The sequence below is a fragment of the Globicephala melas genome, chromosome 2, assembly GCF_963455315.2.
Source record: "Globicephala melas chromosome 2, mGloMel1.2, whole genome shotgun sequence".
Classification (NCBI taxonomy): domain Eukaryota; kingdom Metazoa; phylum Chordata; class Mammalia; order Artiodactyla; family Delphinidae; genus Globicephala; species Globicephala melas.
In genome coordinates this window covers 71,494,003-71,512,409 of record NC_083315.2, presented here as the reverse complement: position 1 = coordinate 71,512,409, position 18,407 = coordinate 71,494,003, and positions in this window count along the sequence as shown.

Sequence of the window (18,407 nt, the reverse complement as noted above, 5' to 3'; positions counted from 1 at the left end):
AATGGTTTACTCTTAATGACATGTACAGTTTTGTCTTTGGTTAATTTATTTCTTGATTTTTAATACTGGTCAGTGTCCAAAATTAAGATGCAGTCAATGGTTACCCCAAGTTGAGATGTTTATATGGAAAAGCACAAACTAGTTTAAAATTCATACGAACCAGTCTAAACCTGGGTAAACTCTTATAATATTAGGTAATGTTTATAGAACTTTCAGAGAACACTCAATTATTATTTCACTTTCTCAGCTGTCTATGAGGTATTTTTTTCCATCAGCAATTAACAAAAGAGTGAATCTTGGGCTCAGAACTAATTCCAAAGTCCCTGTCAGTAGCAACTTTTTATTAGAATAAGATACAACTAATAAGGTGATTGCTGCCTGGGTACTGCTCTGCAAATCCCCCTTGATTCCAGGTTTCAGAAATTCCTCCTCACAGAGTGCCATCTGATGCCTTACTAGGAAAGTGCTCACAGTACACTGTAATCAGTTATTATTTAGCACCATGCTTCTCAAACTACTCTCTCCGGAATGTTGGAATTATGTACATTTTCTATAAGTTTTATGAGAAAACTTCTCACATGTAATGGAACACACAAAACATAAAATGTAGATGGATTTTTCAGGGGAAATATGAAACTCCAAGAAGTTTCAGATTGCACCAAATCTCCAGATCTTGAAAGGTATAAGCTAGCAAGTGTTTGCTATTTCTGATGTCTCCAGAGGAAGCCTGAGAAGCCTTGCCCAAGAGTGAAGAATCTAGGAGCAGACGGTCACAGGCATTTCAGGGACAAAGCACGAGGTAAAGGGTAGTCCTTGAGAAACTTGGGTGACAACCCCTAAAGACAGATGTCACATCAACAATTTAGTTCACAACATGCCACCAGGTACTGCAAAATCAGAGATGAGTTTTAGTTTCTGCTGTCAGAAAGCTTAGTTTCAGAGAGAAAACAGGACTATTGAGTCAAGGCATTGGAGGTATAAGACAAGCGTTTTGGGAAACCCAAAGAGGGCCAGTTTTGTTTGGGAAGACAGAAAACACTACAGGAAAGAGTCATATTTGACCTGGGATTTTAGAGATACATGACAACAGCCAGGTTCAGTCACACAGCAAACAAAAGTGGGACATTATTCCTGTTGCTATTACTACTGTCAGTAATATCCATTCAAGTCAACTTGAGAAGATGGGGTTGCTTCAGTGCTGGGACACAGACAGGAATTGTCATAGGAACCGAATCAACTGTCCACTGCAGAGCAACCAGAGATCGCCTCTACATCTCTGCTTTTGGAGAAGGCTATGCAAATCTATTTCTTTCCTTAGGGAAACATGAAAGCTCACCAATTTTCCCAGGGCCCTCATCCCTGAAGCTTTCCCAAATTTGCTAAAGAACAGCAGTTGCTCCTTAAGGAAATTTAAAGGGCTATGAAAATATTTTTCCTTCTCCACAATAAACGTTATAAAGGATAAAAGTTGGTTCATCTTAGAGAAATTTTTCCTCTTAAAATGCCAGATGTTCTCTGCAATTAGCATTTCCCTTAAATACAATTTATTCAATTACGGTTAGTATAATCTGCCATGTCCCTTGTGCCTTCTACTCTTTAAAGTTCCGTGTGCTGTAAAGGCCATCTTTTTTAAGACAGATGACTGGGGTGTTTTAATAAAAGAAGAGTTGAAAGGCTCTCTCTCTACAGAAGTGCAGTCTGACATTTGTCTTGAGTCATATTTTCTGGCTCACAGTTGAAATGAAACCATGTGCATGTTGCCAGCCAGCTTGAAGGAACACCCCCCGCCCCAACTTCTTCACCACTTTGTTTGATTGGATGACAGAGATCCAACAAGGCTATAAGGATGAACTGTCCAAGTTGAAGAAAAGATGGATTCTGGATCCACTGAGGTAGCTGGGCTTTCCAGTTTTGATCGTGGCTAATATCATCACTCTACTCACATTTGGCATCCCTGAAGCAGAGGCATGTGGGAAGGGAGAAAACATAACGGCCCCATCGGAGGCTGTATACCATGAGCATAACTTTTGAGAGCTGCAGTGAAGTAAGTTCACTGTAGGCAGCCCAGCCCAGGGTCAGTGGAGTTCAGGCATCTTCAAAGCAAACCAGTGGACTAAAGAACAAAGCTGCCCACGTTCCCCTATTTTCTCAAATTTAAGACTTTGGGTCTTGGTACAGTCTAAATAGTGAGGGACCCTCCAATGGTTAATACATAACACTTCTTGCTGCCCTTTACAAGCAAGGGCTTCAAATTATATGACATTTTTGTAACCTAAATAGTATGAAAAAAACCTCATCTAATACATAAAGTACTAAGTATTATTCAGTTTGTGTCATTTTTGAAAGGTGTTTCACACAAATAAATGCTTCGTCAGATCATATGTCATCAAAAGTCCACTTTCTAATAATGCTCTAGCATCACTTTGAAGTATTTACGTTGTGAGACACCACATACCTCAAGCAGGTTTCAATAAGACATGTACACACTTTGGTGCTGGGCATACCATGGCACCGTTTGTTTCATGGGTGGAAATGCACAGTTTCAAAGAAACCTCACATGACAGAACCCAAATATCCCATACTTGACCACAAAAGCACACTTGCCCTCCCACCCAGGAGACAGCCAAACATCGTATCAGGGGGCCCTTGTTCTCAGTGTCTCTAGTCCCCAGTTGGTGTCCATTCACCTGCCGCATGAAAATCCTCCTGGAATGGGACCTGTGGACAACAGAAGATTTGCTAATAAATTAAAGCACACTTATGTGAGAGACCATTAAAAATCAATGTCGTAGAAGAGTATAAGCTCAGAAAAATTAAAAGAAAAATGTCTCTAAGACAGAATTGTACGAAATGATCTCATTTCTGAAAGAGAAAAATGTGTATATGGCAAACACTGTGGGGATATCCACTAAAATGTTCCCAGCAAGTTGACTCTGGATGGTTGGATTACAGACGATTCTAATCTTTCTCTATCTGCTGGTCTGTATTTTCTAGATTTATCAAAATGAAGATGTATTACTTCTACAGTAGAATCCCTCCCCCTCAAGAAGTAGATACATCTCTTGAGAGATGGAACTGAAGCTACTTTAAGTAGACAATGAATCTGAGTAACCAACAACTTTAAATATAGTTAGTGTAACAGTTGCCACTTCAGAGCCTGGGTACTTGGGAAAGGACAAATCTGGGTAAAAGAAAAAGGCTTTAGGCACATGGGAAAGTACATGAGTTCCCTGAAAACTCAAGAAAAAGTGAAAAGGCTGTAGCCTGATAATAGTGTAGCTTTTGCTGATGCCCTTATATGTCAAATGCTGGGCCCCTTGCCAGGCAAAAAGAGACCCACACTACTTAATTGGTATATATACGAAGCCATACAACTAGGGGCTTGATGAGAGAACAATGCACTTATATTGAAAGGGGAAAACCGAGAACCATGAACCTGTGGGAGAACTGAACCAGGCCTGGCCCAGGACAGTGGATGGAAAACTAGCCCCAGGAGTGACTCCGTACTATGGAACTGTGTGGAACGGAGTATCCCAGACTGACAGACGCATCCCAGCCCATTCCCAAGGAAGAAAATCAGTGTCCCTGGGGATGTGCACATTATAAGGAATGAATGAATATAGTTTATAATGAATGACATGTCATTTTGATTTTGGTTATTTTGTTTCTTGACCTTTAAAAGTAGTCTGCGTCATAATTAACATGCAGTCGATGGTTAACCCAGAGAGATTCCTTTAAAAAAACACAAACTAATTAAAATCGATCCAAGTGAAGCTAAACTAGGGAAAGCTCTTTGACTACCTCCAAATTTCAAATTCCGTTTTCAGGTAAGAGGAAAAGAAAAGGGTGGAAGCTTTTCTAGTTCTTAGTTTCTTTAATCTCATACTTCTTGTCTCTTTCGTTCTTCCTCTAAAATATTCTGGCCCTCCTCACTCATAGGGTTTTGAATTCTTGAAGAGATATTAAATCAAGATTTAAATGACGATTAATAAAACATCGTTTTGTACTGCAAATTAAAATTGGACACTGCTTAAAAACTACTATAAATCTTGTAGTTCACTAAATTGTGTATCAATGGAAATTTTCAGTCTTTGGGACAACCTAGAAGATCTCTGGAGAGGAAGACCAGATGGTAAAGTGAGGAAGCAGAGAAAGGAGAACTCAATGCACTAGGGAAATAGCACAGTACAGAGTTAAGAGCCAGACACTGTTTCCACCTGTATGAGCATCTTAGATAAGTTACTTACACAGAAGTAGCCCCCTCAGCAACTCTGTGAGGAAGGTATTATTAGTATCATTATCATCCCCATTTTGCAGACAAGGAAACAAGCCCAGACAATAAAACCCTTAAAACAATGCCTGGAATATAATTACTGCTATGTGTCAGTTTTAAATGTACTTAAAGTGGGTATTCAACACCCAGCCAATCAAGACTATACCTGGTCTGTTTCCAAAGAACCAAGTCTCAGCCAGTGCTGCGTCTAAACCAAGGAACCAAGTCTTCCAATGTCTGAGAAATCGTGCATAGTTACCATCAATTAATTTCCAGACTAATAATGAAATTGACATTACCAGCCGCTTCTTCATGCCACATGTTTTAATAATCACGCTGTTTTTTTAAAAAAAATTCCCAGTTTAAGGAGTAGGATTACAGATGAGGAGAAGCTGCCACTCTTGGTTTAATTTAATCTGGGCCATATACCGTATGTGAAATGTAATGCTCCTTGAAAAGTATTTTGTAACAACATTGTAGAATAGGAGATTAGCAAAGTTTTTTGGGGTAAAGGGCTAATAGTGGTGGATAACTTGGGCTTTGATAGCCGTATACATTTTTGTCGCTGCTGCAGTTGTTTCTTTTTACAACCATATAGCCAACTGTGTAATAAGGTAAAAACTGTTTTCAGCTCAGGTGATCAGACCAAAATTTTAGAAAGTAAGCTAAGAATAGTTTATTTTTTAAAGGAATGTTAAAAAGCAAAAATGAAGAACGAGTGACAGACACTGTATGTGGCCTGAAAATCCTAAAATATTATCTGAAATATTTACTACAGAAAAATATTTACTACAGAAAAAGTTTGCCGACTGCTATTCTAGGGAATCATAAAACAAAGGTATCACTATAAAAAAATTAACTTTCTGTTCCTAAATTTTTCTAGTCCACAGAGCTAGTTTATTTTTTCAAAACAACAACAACAATACATAATCTCAGAGGATTCTGAAAAGCCATTTGACATTTGATAAAATCCAACATCCAGGGCTTCCCTGGTGGCGCAGTGGTTGAGAGTCCGCCTGCCGACACGGGGCAGGGGTTCGTGCCCCGGTCCGGGAAGATCCCACATGCCGCGGAGCGGCTGGGCCCGTGAGCCATGGCCGCTGAGCCTGTGAGTCTGAAGCCTGTGCTCCGCAACGGGAGACGCCACAACAGTGAGAGGCCTGTGTACCAAAAAAAAAAAAAAAAAAAAAATCCAACATCCATTCCTGACTTAAAATGGTCAGCAAACTAATAAAGGAAGAGGACTTCCTTAATACGATAAAGGACATCTAAGAAAATCTACTGCTATCATCATATTTAATTAATTATTAAAAAGTGAATGCATTCCTCCTAAGTTCAGGAAGAAGAAAAACATGTTCTCTCTCACCATTTCTATTCAGAACTGTACTGGAGTATCTAACCAGTACAATAAGGCAAGAAAAAGAGAAGACATCCAGAATGGAAAAGAAATAAAACTGTCTTTGTTCACAGATAATAGGATTTTCTGTATAGAAAATCTGATGGAGTCTTCAAAAAAACTACTAGAACTAATAAGTGAGCTTAGTGAATTTGCAAGATACAAGATCAATATCCAAAAATCAATTATATTTGTCAAAACCAGCAACAAACAATAGAAAGTTGAAATTTAAAAAACAAAACCATTTACAAGAGCATTAAAAAATGTGAACTACTTAGGATAAATGTGACAAAAGATGTACAAGACCTATAATTGAAACTGCAAAACATTGCTGAAAGAAATTAAAGACTTAACTAACATGGAGAGCTATTCCATGGTTTCATGGTTCAGAAGATTCAGTATTACGATGGTGATTCTCCTAAAACTGAGCTATAGATTCAATGTAACCCTAATAAAAATCCCAGTAAGCAATTTTTGAGCTTATTCTAAAATTCATATGGAAATGCAAAAGACCTAGAAGATTCAAAACAACTTTGAAAAAGAAGTCAGAAAACTAATAAATACTATCTGATTTCAAGACTTATGATAAAGCTACCATAGTAACGAAAACAACATGATATTGGCATAAAGATCAAAAAATTAATCAATGAAACACAATAGAAAGTCCAGAAATAGAAGCACTCGTATATTAACAAATGATCTTTGACAAAGTTGCAAAGCAGTGGAGAAACAACAGTCTTCTCAATAAATGGTTTTGGAACAACTGGGTCTCCATATGCCAAAAAAAAGTTAACTTTGAGCCATATTTTTAAAGTACTGTATACTATTTTTTTTTACCACATATAAAAATTAACTCAAAATGAATCATAGGCCTAAATGTAAAATCTAAAACTATGAAACTTCTAGATGAAAACAAAATAAAACCTTTGTGACCTTTAGTTAGGCTATAATTTTTTTAGATACTCCTCCAAAAAGACAATACATAAAAAAACTGATAAACTAGACTTTATCAAAACTTTAAATTTCTGCTCATTAAAAGACACCATTAGATGAAAAGACAAGACACAAACTGAGAGAAAATATCAGATATAACATATCTGATAAAGGGCCTATATCTAGATTTTTAAAATTCTTGAAACTCAAATAAAAAGTGGAAAGGGGGACAACAGATTTGAACAGACACTTCAAAGAAAATATGCAAATGGAAAATAAACACAAGAAAAAGATGGTCAACATCACTAGTCATTAGAGCATTGCAAATTTAAACCACAATGAGGTATCTCTAAATCTACCAGAATGCTAAAATTAAAAAGATTATGTCAAGTGTTGGTGAGGATAGAGTGTTCATATACTGTTAGTGGGAATGTAAAGCGGTACCATCAATTTGAAGAACAGTTTGATAGTTTCTTTGGCTGTTAAATATACACAGGATGAGCCAGTCATCCCACACACACAAATAGCCTCGACCCAGCTTTTTAAACAAACACAAATAGTGAAACCTAATGTAAACCATGGGCTTTAGTTTTTTGGGTTTTTTTTTAAATAAGTTTATTTATTTATTTTTGGCTGCATTGGGTCTTCGTTGTTGGGTCTTCGTTGCTGCACGTGGGCTTTCCCTAGTTGCGGCGAGTGGGGGCCACTCCTCGCCACGGTGCGTGGACTTCTCATTGCAGTGGCCTCTCTTGTTGCAGAGCTCGGGCTCTAGGCGCGCAGGCTTCAGTAGTTGTGGCACGCAGGCTCAGTAGTTGTGGCTTGCAGGCTCTAGAGCACAGGCTCAGTAGCTGTGGCGTGCGGGCTTAGTTGCTCCGCGGCATGTGGGATCTTCCTGGACCAGAGCTCGAACCCGTGTCCCCTGCATTGGCAGGCGGACTCCCAACCACTGCACCACCAGGGAAGCCCTGGACTTTAGTTAATAATAATGTACTGATAGGAGTTTAAAAATATAAAGGTTTTATGCTTAAAATTCCTCATGTGGGGGTGGGGATTCCAATCCACCCTGAAGTACAGATATGAGGTTCTCCTAACCCCTCCAAACAGCCTTGCCATCCCTATGACTTGTGTCTTGAGGCATTTGTAGAGAAGCATTTTCTGGAAGTAGCCAAAACTCCTGATGTAGAAAGTGGGAAGGCTCCAGGCATTTGCTCCCGTGAGAAATGGAAGTTCTGAGAGTGCAGGGAAGAAGATATGTTCACTCACTGAGGAACAGCTTGTGTTCTGACAAGTCAGTCCCATGGAGAAGGGTGGAGGTTGAGCCTCTGGTCCCTCAGAGTCTTTTGTCTTAAGTAAAGCCCTCTTCCTGCCCTGATTGCTCTGGTTCTTCACCTCAGCAGGCCTGCATTTCCCACCTTTATCGAGGGTGGGCTCCTTGGATGCTCTGTCCCTCCTCCTCACTCTGACACTCCCTCTTCCACAAAGCCTGGTTCATATTTTCCACAGTAGGGTTCCATTGAAGTCCAACTTTGGTCTCACTTTCCTAGAGAATTCAACCTAGGAACTCTGGAAACCTTCAAGGTCAAATCTCTTACTTCCATGAGGGAAGGTAACTTTTGTAGGGCCATATAGTTAATAATTTGTTTTACACCCACCCTTACACTATAGGCAACTGGATAATCTAATTGCTACCATGACCATATGTCCAAGATTTTCAGTCCCGATTTCAAATATTCTGTATAGTCATCAGGCTGCATTAAGAATTTCACTATCTAGAAAACATGGCAACTACTACTGCAGACATGTTAAGAGGGACCTTCTGGAAGCAATAAATTTCTGTTACTGAATCCACCTTTCCATTTCTGAAGCACTGAATTTTAACTTTTTAGGGCAATGAACTCCCTTTAGGAAACTGATGAAAGCTATGGATCCTCAATGGACCCCCTTTAGGAAACTGATGAAAGCTATGGATCCTCAATGGACCCCCTTTAGGAAACTGATGAAAGCTGTGGATCCTCTCCATCCAAAAATATTTACATAGAAACATAAAATTTGGCTCCAATGATTTAACTATGCAATACAGGACAGTGACACTCTTTAATCTGATAGCAGAAATGTCAGCATGTCTACTATGTGGCCAGGGAATAGTTTTAAATAGCTCTTAAATCCTAACAAAAATTTGCAAATATTTATGTAGTATGACAGATTATAGAGCACGTTTAATCCTCAAAACAATCCTGTTGAGGATGAATCCTCAACCCAATTGAGGATTAATATCCCAATTTTACCTATGAGTAAGCCACAACCCAAAGAAATCTGGCGATGTGCCAAAGTTCACTTGGCTAATAGTAGGCAGCGAGGACTAGAACACAGGCTTTTTGTTCCCTGTTCAAAAACATCTTCACATCTAATATTTTCTGTTTTGGAATCAAAGTTCTACCCAGGGAAAACTCACGGGCAAACCCTTTGAACAAGTTGTTCTTTTTAAAATTGAACAACGAGTATGAGGGGACTATAAGAGACTACAGATTGGCGCCTATCATGCTATTTATGGTTGTACTCTCCAGGCATGACTCCCAGGCAGGGATACCAGAAAGAATGTCATTAGAATTGCAGGCTTTGGAGTCCAGACAGTAAACCCCATTTAAAGGAAAACAAAAGAAAACAAAACCAGATGCCAGAAGTGGTAAGACACACAGGTTTGTTTCTCTTTTTGTTTTTCACTGTAGTTAGGAGTTATCTTTTCCCCAAGAACAGCTGAAAGTTAACTGGGAGGACAGCCGATAACATCTTGGAAAAGGCAGAACATACACCAAAATGGGGATATGAGAGCTAGAAAAAATTTGCAAACGTCATAGAAAGATTAAGATGCTGGGAAATTTGCTAAATGGCCATAAACACCTATGGGAAAGGAGGGTGAGAATCCCTAACCAATCCGTAAGTCAGAGATTTCAGAATCTCCATAAGGTCGTTGGTCATACTCTTGATGACCCAGAACTCCTCCTTTGGCCATCTGCTCAAAGAAATGAAGATGGGGAAACTCTGTGACTTCATGCCATTGTTGCTGGGCTGGATCAATGGAAATTAAATGCTGTCCAAGGACTGTGGCAATTTTTTGAAAGTTTTCAAAGGCCCACGGCAAATGAGAAAAATATGGTGGTGCTGTTGTTTTAGTAAAGGTATCTGTCCAACTTAAAGCACTGTCCATCACTACAGGACTTGGTACACAAAACACTCTTCAAAATATTTGGTAAAATGGCAGCAGTACAGCCAATGTCCTTCACCCTACTTTGTGTCTATGGGCTAGAGTGTCCACCCAACTCAGTACCTTAGTTCCAGAGTCTTTTGGACTCTGGCTTCTCCCATTCGTTTCAACAGAAGTTAATGCCTTGAAAATAGACCGTGTAGGAAAGAGTTTCCAGATCCAGTCATAACCTTCTAAACTTGTTCCCCTCAAATTCTGGAAACTCTCAGCTACCTTTCAATGTCTGCTTTATAAAACTAAACCTAGATATATAGGAAACCTTTACTGTCTCAGAAGGCTACCATTCTGGAAACTCTCTGTACCCTCCATCTGTAAGGATATGGAAGATCTTAAATACCTACAAAAAAGTACCTCCCCCCAAAAGGCTCTCCCATCAAGGAGTGAAAACCTAGGGTCTTTCTGTTCTGTCCCACCCCCAGCCTCAGCAAAGACCCTTAACCAACCCTTAAATACCGGTGGTCTCTTCTACAAGAGTGGTACGTTTTCTCTGGCCCTTGGGCTTCCTGGACTTCAGGGACCCATAAATTGGATACCAAAATGTTTTTCTTCAGCTTATTTTTTGTTATTTTGGGATAAAGATGTTTCTTCACTCTTCTTTGTTTGTATTTTCCAATTTTATCATAACTTCTTTTACCCTATTTTGCACATAGCATGACAGCCAAGCAAGAGCCCAAGGTGAGTTGCAGCTGAACAACAACACAGAGGTACTTCAGGGAAAGGAGAGGTGATAATGTCACCCCTCCCACCGTGCCTGTAGGTGTATCACCCGGTCACGGGAAGCATCCTATCCTTGACTCACTTCAGACTTCTGCTCGGTACCTGTACCACCACCCCACATACCAAGCCAAGAGAAGCCATGAGGAGAGTCTGAATGCTTAGACCATGTATGTCAGCTGATCTTCCACCCTCAGTCCAGTAGCAATTATAAAGAGAGAACTTCAAACACATTCTAGGGGGTGGGTCTTCGTTTTCTTAGCCCCCTCCTTACCTACACACAGAAAAGGGAGTTCTTAGAAACCCACTTCTCACCCTACACTCTACAGTCAGCCATGACATTATCTCCCCACTACATATGAGCTCTTCTAGAGCAGCAAAGGACTCTTGTTCATCTTTTTTTTGCAGAACGCGGGCCTCTCACTGTTGTGGCCTCTCCCATTGCAGAGCACAGGCTTCGGGCGCGCAGGCTCAGCGGCCACGGCGCACGGGCCCAGCCGCTCCGTGGCATGTGGGATCTTCCCAGACCAGGGCACGAACCCGTGTCCCCTGCATAGGCAGGTGGACTCTCAACCACTGCGACACCAGGGAAGCCCTCTTGTTCATCTTTTATCCTCAGTACCTAGATAGTACTTGGCATGTAGTCAACACTCAAGTGTTTGTAAGAAGGAAGGGAGGGAGGAAAGAAGCAAAGTTGAGACAGAGGGAAGGAGGTTTAGTTTTTCCCTGTTTTGTCTATGGGTTTCTTTTATGTTTCTGCCCTTGCTGCCCATTCCTCTTCTTAGCCTTTGCCCTTTCCTCAATATTCATTTATCTTTCCTTTCATATAACTTCTACCTAAATCAAATTTTCTCTGACTTTTTTCCCCCTAATTATTCTCCTCTGTTGCTGTAGTCTAAATTCCCTAACACTTTTATTCTCTATGATTTTCTTGGTTTCTCCTTTGCTTGCTCTAGTTTTGTCATCCTTCTTGGCCTCATGTATTTTTCCTTTACGGTAAGGATCAACAGAGCTAAGGTAAGTGAAAAGGAAAGAAAGGCTAAAAAGAAGAATACCTCAAAATGATGAAAAGGAAAGTAACAGCCAAAAAGAGGAGGCCCACAAAAGCAAGGCCCATGGGTCCAGTAAACACACATAATTCCCTTGCCTTATCACAAAAGACAAGACATTTCCATTCATGTGTTTTCTAACCTATTCTCTGGTTTCTTCAAAGTTGCCCGGAAAGCTCTTCTAGTTACCATGAACCTAAGAACTGATGCTTTCAAGGGCATGTCTCCTCGTTCAACATGGGGACACCTGGTGCTTTGTCTTTCTGCACACTGCTCCAAAGCAGCAGCTCCAGGTGCTGTTTTGAGTGACATCAAAGACCCCGACTAGCACCCTAAGGCTGGGGACAAGTCTTTGCTCAGCGCCACTGACATGCACCTCATGTCCCTACCCCGTTTTCTGATCATAGTCTCATCTCCCCCAGAGCTGATGCCTCTGCAAACTCCCTCTTCCCAGCTCTCATCGGGGTTCCAAAAGTTTCTGGCCCCCTCAGATGATCTCACAATTAGAGGAGGGGACAAAACTCAGGATCCTTACAAATTCAACCCAAGGTTCCCACCAAAATCCAACACTCTTTCCCACTTAGTCTAGCCTAGCAGCACAGAGGGCAGGTTTTCAGTGTGAGCACAACAGCACAGGCTAATTTTAGGCACTTGGGTGATACTAACATGGAGGGGAGAGCTAAGAGATCAAAGAAGCAAACCGTCAAAAAAGACCTTTCCAGTTTAGAATGTGGATGTATAACTGACATTATACCTCCAGTGTCCTTCCTGTCAGGGAGAGGATCTACGCAGACCATGGAGATGTCATTTATAGTGACTACCTGCCTAACAATGAATATGATGCCTCCTTCTCAACCAAAGACTCCTGCTACTCTGACACCACTTGCCAGACCTTGAATCCTAAAAGGTATTCAATCTCAAGATTGGATCCCAAATTCTTAAGAGCCCTTAAAATTGCATTTGGACTGCTGTTCCATTATCTCTGCAATATTGTTTCTGTCTTCCAGGCCCACTTACAGAGATACAGAAGAAAGGAAGAAGTCATCTTCCTCTCATTCCACATGCGTCCCTTAGGTCAGGAATGAGTATCAGCAGTGACGTGCCACCCTCTTTTCCTTTGGGTCCCTGAGGACGGTGATTAAGTCTTTTCTAATTACTGCTACCATGGAAGTGAACATTCCTACACAGGCTTAGCCTAATTTAAAAGAAGTTCTCAGAGGGCCCCGACCACAGGACCTTAAAGGCAGCCTTCCGTACTTCCCCAGGTGGTGTCTATTTTAGTTCCCCAGTCCTGCTCTCAGGAAAAACAAACACCCCAATCCCACCGCCGGCAATCCCACAATGCCCAGCAACTCTGGAGAGCCCACACCCAGATCCAATCTAATGTCATTTCAGGGCTCCAACTTAGGACCACCACAAATGTTTGCCTCGTTAACAGACGAACTTCAGAGCCTTCATGCAGCTCACACACCCCACTTAACCTACAGCCAGAACACCTGCACTAATTAAGAGAGCAGTGGACTCTCCCACTGGGGAGGGAACTCACAGAGGGCAAGAGTCTTTTGTTTAATCCCTTGAACCTAACAGCACGCTTAACTGTTCAGCGACTTCTCCAAAGACATCAAAGTGACTTAAAAGTCATTTGGGGAATTAGTTTTCCTCCAGTCTAGTAAGAAGCGGAAGAGGGGTTACACTGTTGTATCCTAAGAGATGAGAGGATGAAAGGGCTTTGATAGGGGAAAGAAAGGAACGGAAGGAAAACAGGGATGGCCTGGATAGCTGGAACCCCTAGGTTTGTCTGGTGGGAACAGGAATGTGGATGCAGAGGCTGAGTCGGTGGAACCCTAACCGGTTGTAGGTTTCACTAAATTGGTGTCGATGGTCCCAAGGCCATCACTCATAGCAGGAAGCATGTCTGCTCCCCTCTTGCAGGCAGAAAAGTTGGCTAAAAATCCCCAGCCTTGAGCTAAAGAAAAGTAATCAGCTCAAATTCAGTACTTATGGGTGTAACTACCTATTTTAACCCAATTTAACATCCACGGTATAACCGCCTGCCCAAGACAAGGTTTGAAATATTCCAGCGGTTCCCCCAAGGCCACCTCATAGGCCAGTTGCATTATTTAAGAAGGCTTGTGCAGCTCCGACCTAATCATCCTAGAGACAGAATTGTTTTCCTAAGGCCACTGTCACCACAAGAATATATGGCTCTGCTACAGTTCAAGGCCTGGGCAGCAGTTGAGGTTTTTGAGTCTCCAGCCTACACAGCCTCCCTGCTGGCGGCCGTGCAGCAGCATGAGGCCATGCGCCCACCTTCGGCCAACGCCTTCCAACGGCACCCGGGGGCCCCGCGCCGGGGTCTCCCGGGCGACTAGGCAGGAGCGCTGCTGGTGTGCAGGGCTTTTAGAGCTTCCCTGCAGGGGCCTGACCAATGGCTGAGCTGATGTCCCTGGGGTAGGTGGCCGCTCTCCTGAGCAGCCCCGCCTCCCTGCACGCACGTGACCTTGGGGGTGGGCGCACGGAGCCCTTCTCTGCGTCTCACGCTGGGCAGCGCCCTGCAGACGTTGGGGTTGCCGTGTGGAGGCTCTGCTGGTGGCATCCCCGCAGCTCTGTCCCGCCTGTGGTGGCTTCCAGCGGCGACTTTCTCCCCATCTCTCTTCACAGCCACGGGATCCCGCGTGGGCCCCCTGGGTGTCAGATTAGCAGCTCCAGGCTGCACCCGGGGAGGCAGACCTGTACTGCCTTCTGCCCTCTCCAGCCCTCCGGCGTCGTTTATCGTCGTCTGGATTGGTTGGACAGTGTCAGACTTTTCTGGATCATGGGGACGGGGCAGGTGCCCGTTTCTCACCTCTCAGTCCTCCCCAGAAGTGAAGCCTTTTCTCCCTTTCCCTCCTCCACTCCATTCTGAGACCCTCAGTTAAGCCCCTTCCTGCCCTTTTGCCCAGGTCCCTCTCGCCTTCATCTGGGGTTAAGGAGGCTCTGGCTGAGCACAGGTGGCCATCCTGCCATCTGCCCCATGCAGCCCCTTGCGCTAAAGCCTCTGAGGCATTTGTGCTCCTGTCACTCCCATGTTTCTGGCCCCTCCTGGGTCTTTCTGGCATGTTCTACGGTGGCTTCCATCACCCTCTCCCAGGTCTCAGTCACTCACCTCATGTCCTTCACCTGGCTACTCCTGCAGGCCCGAAGGGCTTCTGCTAGTGGAAAACAGGACTGGCCACTATCTGCATCGTCTTTTGTACCTGGCTTATTAAAAGGCACTTAATGAACACCATTTTGAAAAACATTTTTATTTGAGCATTTATTCGTTGTTTATAGATTTAATAAACATCCCCTATATTACCTAAATTACAAAGTTAGTATCGTTGAGTCTTTTGAACACTTCAGTGGCTTAAACAGCAGGCACAATGTAAACATCTCACACACACACCTGCCCAAAGGCAACAACTAAGCTTTGTTTCTTAGACTCTTTCCCAGCAGCGGGCGGAGAGAGAGGTGCCAAAATGGGGACAGTGGTTATTTATTAGTGATGAGATGAATGCTTTCCATTTTCCTTTCTGTTATCTGTGTTTTCTACAATGCAACTATATTTTAAAAGTTTTTTTTTTTTTTAAAGAGACATGAGACTGTGGGAACAGGGAACCAAGCCCTTTGACAATCTGTTCAAGGGACATCTGTCTGCTCTTTCAGGGAACTTCCCCTAAAACTCACAGGCCTTTCCCACACAGCGTGGTTCTAACAGAAAGAAGAGGGCAGGGGGTGGGGAACTGGTGTGGGAAAGGTTGGTAGGGATTCTAACCATGGTTTGGGGCAGAGGAACCTGAGTGATTCACTGTACCTCCCCCTAAGAGAAGGACCAGGCTACGGCCCACACTGCACACTCGTGAATTAGGAGAGGTTGCCCTGTCGCCAAGGAATCTCCCATATTTTATTTGTTCAGTCCTGGGGTTGCTTCCCCATTCACTGGTAAGTGTAAGGCCATATTCCAAATTATGGCTACCAGAGTATTCGAAATAATTTGGGAGAGTCTAGAGGTTAGGACTCGGGCTTTGAAATAAGATAAGATCAGCTGTCATCTAAGCTCTCCACACCAGTCAGGTGTGCAACTTTGGGCAAGCCATCCAAACACAGAGCCTCTGATTTTTCATCTCTAAATGAGTGATAGCAATACTTGTTGTAAGGATTATCATACTTCACAATGCCTGTCATGTAGTCAGTGCTTAGATGATGAGACTTAGTAGCCCTTTTCCAGCTTCCCCACCACTGGCTGACCCAGGAGCCTATGGCCTCCTTTAACATGTGCCTTATTCTCATCTGTATCCCCCACACTCTGCGTGGACTCAGTATGAGATAGTGGAGCTAAGATGTTTTCCTTTTCACAGAACTGTTTGCAGACCCTGAGGAAGGGTACCCCTGACCCTCACGGTCCCTTAGGGTGTGCGTATGCCAGCGTCTAGGATTCCGGGTCTCTGGAATAGTCTGACCAGAGCTGGAGGGTCCATCTTCCCCAGGGGGCATAGAGAGTCTCATTCAGGCTCTGAACCAACCTCCTCAATGTGCAGTGCCCAGCCGAGGGCCAACGGTGGAGGGGCCTGCCCACTCCCAATCTGAGGCCAAGTGACTGCCCCAGACCTTCTCTGTTTCCCTGAGAGGAAACACTTCAGTCACAAGACCCAGGACTCTGTCCTTTCCTCCCCAGTCAAAATCCCATGTCCTCCATAGCAGGAAGGCCCCAGTCATGGAGCTCAGTCTGCCTGCAGTCCCGCCTCCCCAGCAGGGCCCCTTTGTCTACCTTCCATGCCCACTGCATCCCCCATCATCACCCCTTCCCCAGCAGTGATCCTCGGGGGTGCTCTTCCCCTTCATGCCTTATTACCCTTCTCCCTGTGAGCACTGAGGCCCCCAGCACTCATCCTGCCCAGTGCCTAGCAGGCTTTGGTGTGGGGAGCTTCCATATCCGCCGAGAGAGAGATTCCCTTACCAGGCAGAGGGGCCCCGCAGCTTCCCTTCAGCGCATTTCCCCACTTCTATCCCCATCCCGGTGCCCTGGAGCAGCCTCTTTAGCTTCTTCTCCCAAATCATTCCCCATCTGGCCGATTCTAAGGGGTCTGATGACAGGCACATCAAGTCTTGAAAGAGGCATCTCCAGCTTTAAAAGTGGGGCTTTTGGGTGTTGCTAACTGGGAACTGTCAGATCTAGTATGCCCATGGACACACAGAGTTTGATGGGGCTCCTGGAGTCCCACTCTCAGGTCTGAGCCCACTTTGCGTGCCTGCCCACCTCCACCCCCAGCCAAAGGTAGCTGGGCAAGGTCCTCTCTCTGTGACAACACGTGTGGAATTTGTGGGGGGAATGGAGGAATATTTAGATCTTTTTATTTACTAGAAAAGAAACATGTGTTTGATCATGGGTGTCAGGAACTGGGAGGCAATGACAAGCAAAATGGAAAAATACAGTAGAATGTCTAAATTAGCTGGGGAAAGGGAAGAATAAATGAAAAATAAGGAAAGCAAAAAAAAAAAAAAAGGAGGGGAGAGGTGATACAGTTGGTAAGTGGTAAACATAAAGGAGGATGAAAGGAATACAAGGGAGTATAACAATATAACAATTATTGTGAAATGTGAATGGGCTGAATTTCCCTATTAAAAAATGATGCAGTTGGGTTAAAAAAAAAAACAAATCTGTTATATCCTATTGAACAAGAAATACACTTAAAACAAAATGCTTCCAAAAGGCTTGAAAATTTTTTAAAACAGTCAAATACAAATATATAAACAGTAAAGCAGAAATCATAGTATTACTAAGAGGCTAGGTTGAATAAATTATGTCACAAACTTACTTATACTTAGGGATACAGCAACGAAGTGTATCAAGCAAAAATGATTAGCCATGCAACAAGAACTTGATTTTTTAAATATAGTTATGATGAGAGATTTAAAAATACCTCAAGAATCCTTTTGTTTATTGTTCCAAAATTAGATAAGATGATCTTAGAATTCATGTGGGAGAGTAAATGTCTAAAATAGCTAGGAAAATCATGTGAAGGAAGACTACTGAGGAATCTTATCTCATGAGACGTGGCATAAGTTCCTCAAGAGAGATCCTGCGTGGAAGGGCTTGGGGCACAGGAAGGTCCGCGGGACAACTCAGCCAGGGCACTGCTGTGGAGAAGGCGACTCTCAGGGCAGAGCGCACCCTGCTGGGTGCTCTGGTTGGCGGTGAAACCAGCAACAGAAAATTTAAAATATGCCATGGCTCAAATTTCCCTCCCCAGAGTTGGGGGACATGCAAAGAAATAAAAAAATGTGAATTGACTGGACAATGTTTGAATATTCATTCAATAAACAGATACTACAGACAGGGTACTGGGGTGTATCACTTCTGCCAGGCAGTGACGTAATTTTTCTTTGGCTACAGCTGCCGGAGAAGACATTTTCCTTTAAGAGAATATATAAACTTCACAGCTCAGATTTAAAGGTGTTTGGAACTGATTGGCTCCTCTCAGAACCCAGCTCATGGCCCAAATTCACAATTTCTAAGATGCAGCCAGAAAAGCCAGAGTATTATCTGTTGTCTAGGACTCATATCTGCATCCCTATCCTATACTCCTATATATATACATTATATGAAAGAAGCCTCTCTATGTGGAAGATCTGTCTATATCTAGATAATCTGTACATATGTATATACACACATATATACATGCATATATGTCAATGAACATTTCCACAAATGTTTTTTCAGGACACTGGGAGAGGGAGGAAAAGACTGAGCGATGGTGCCTC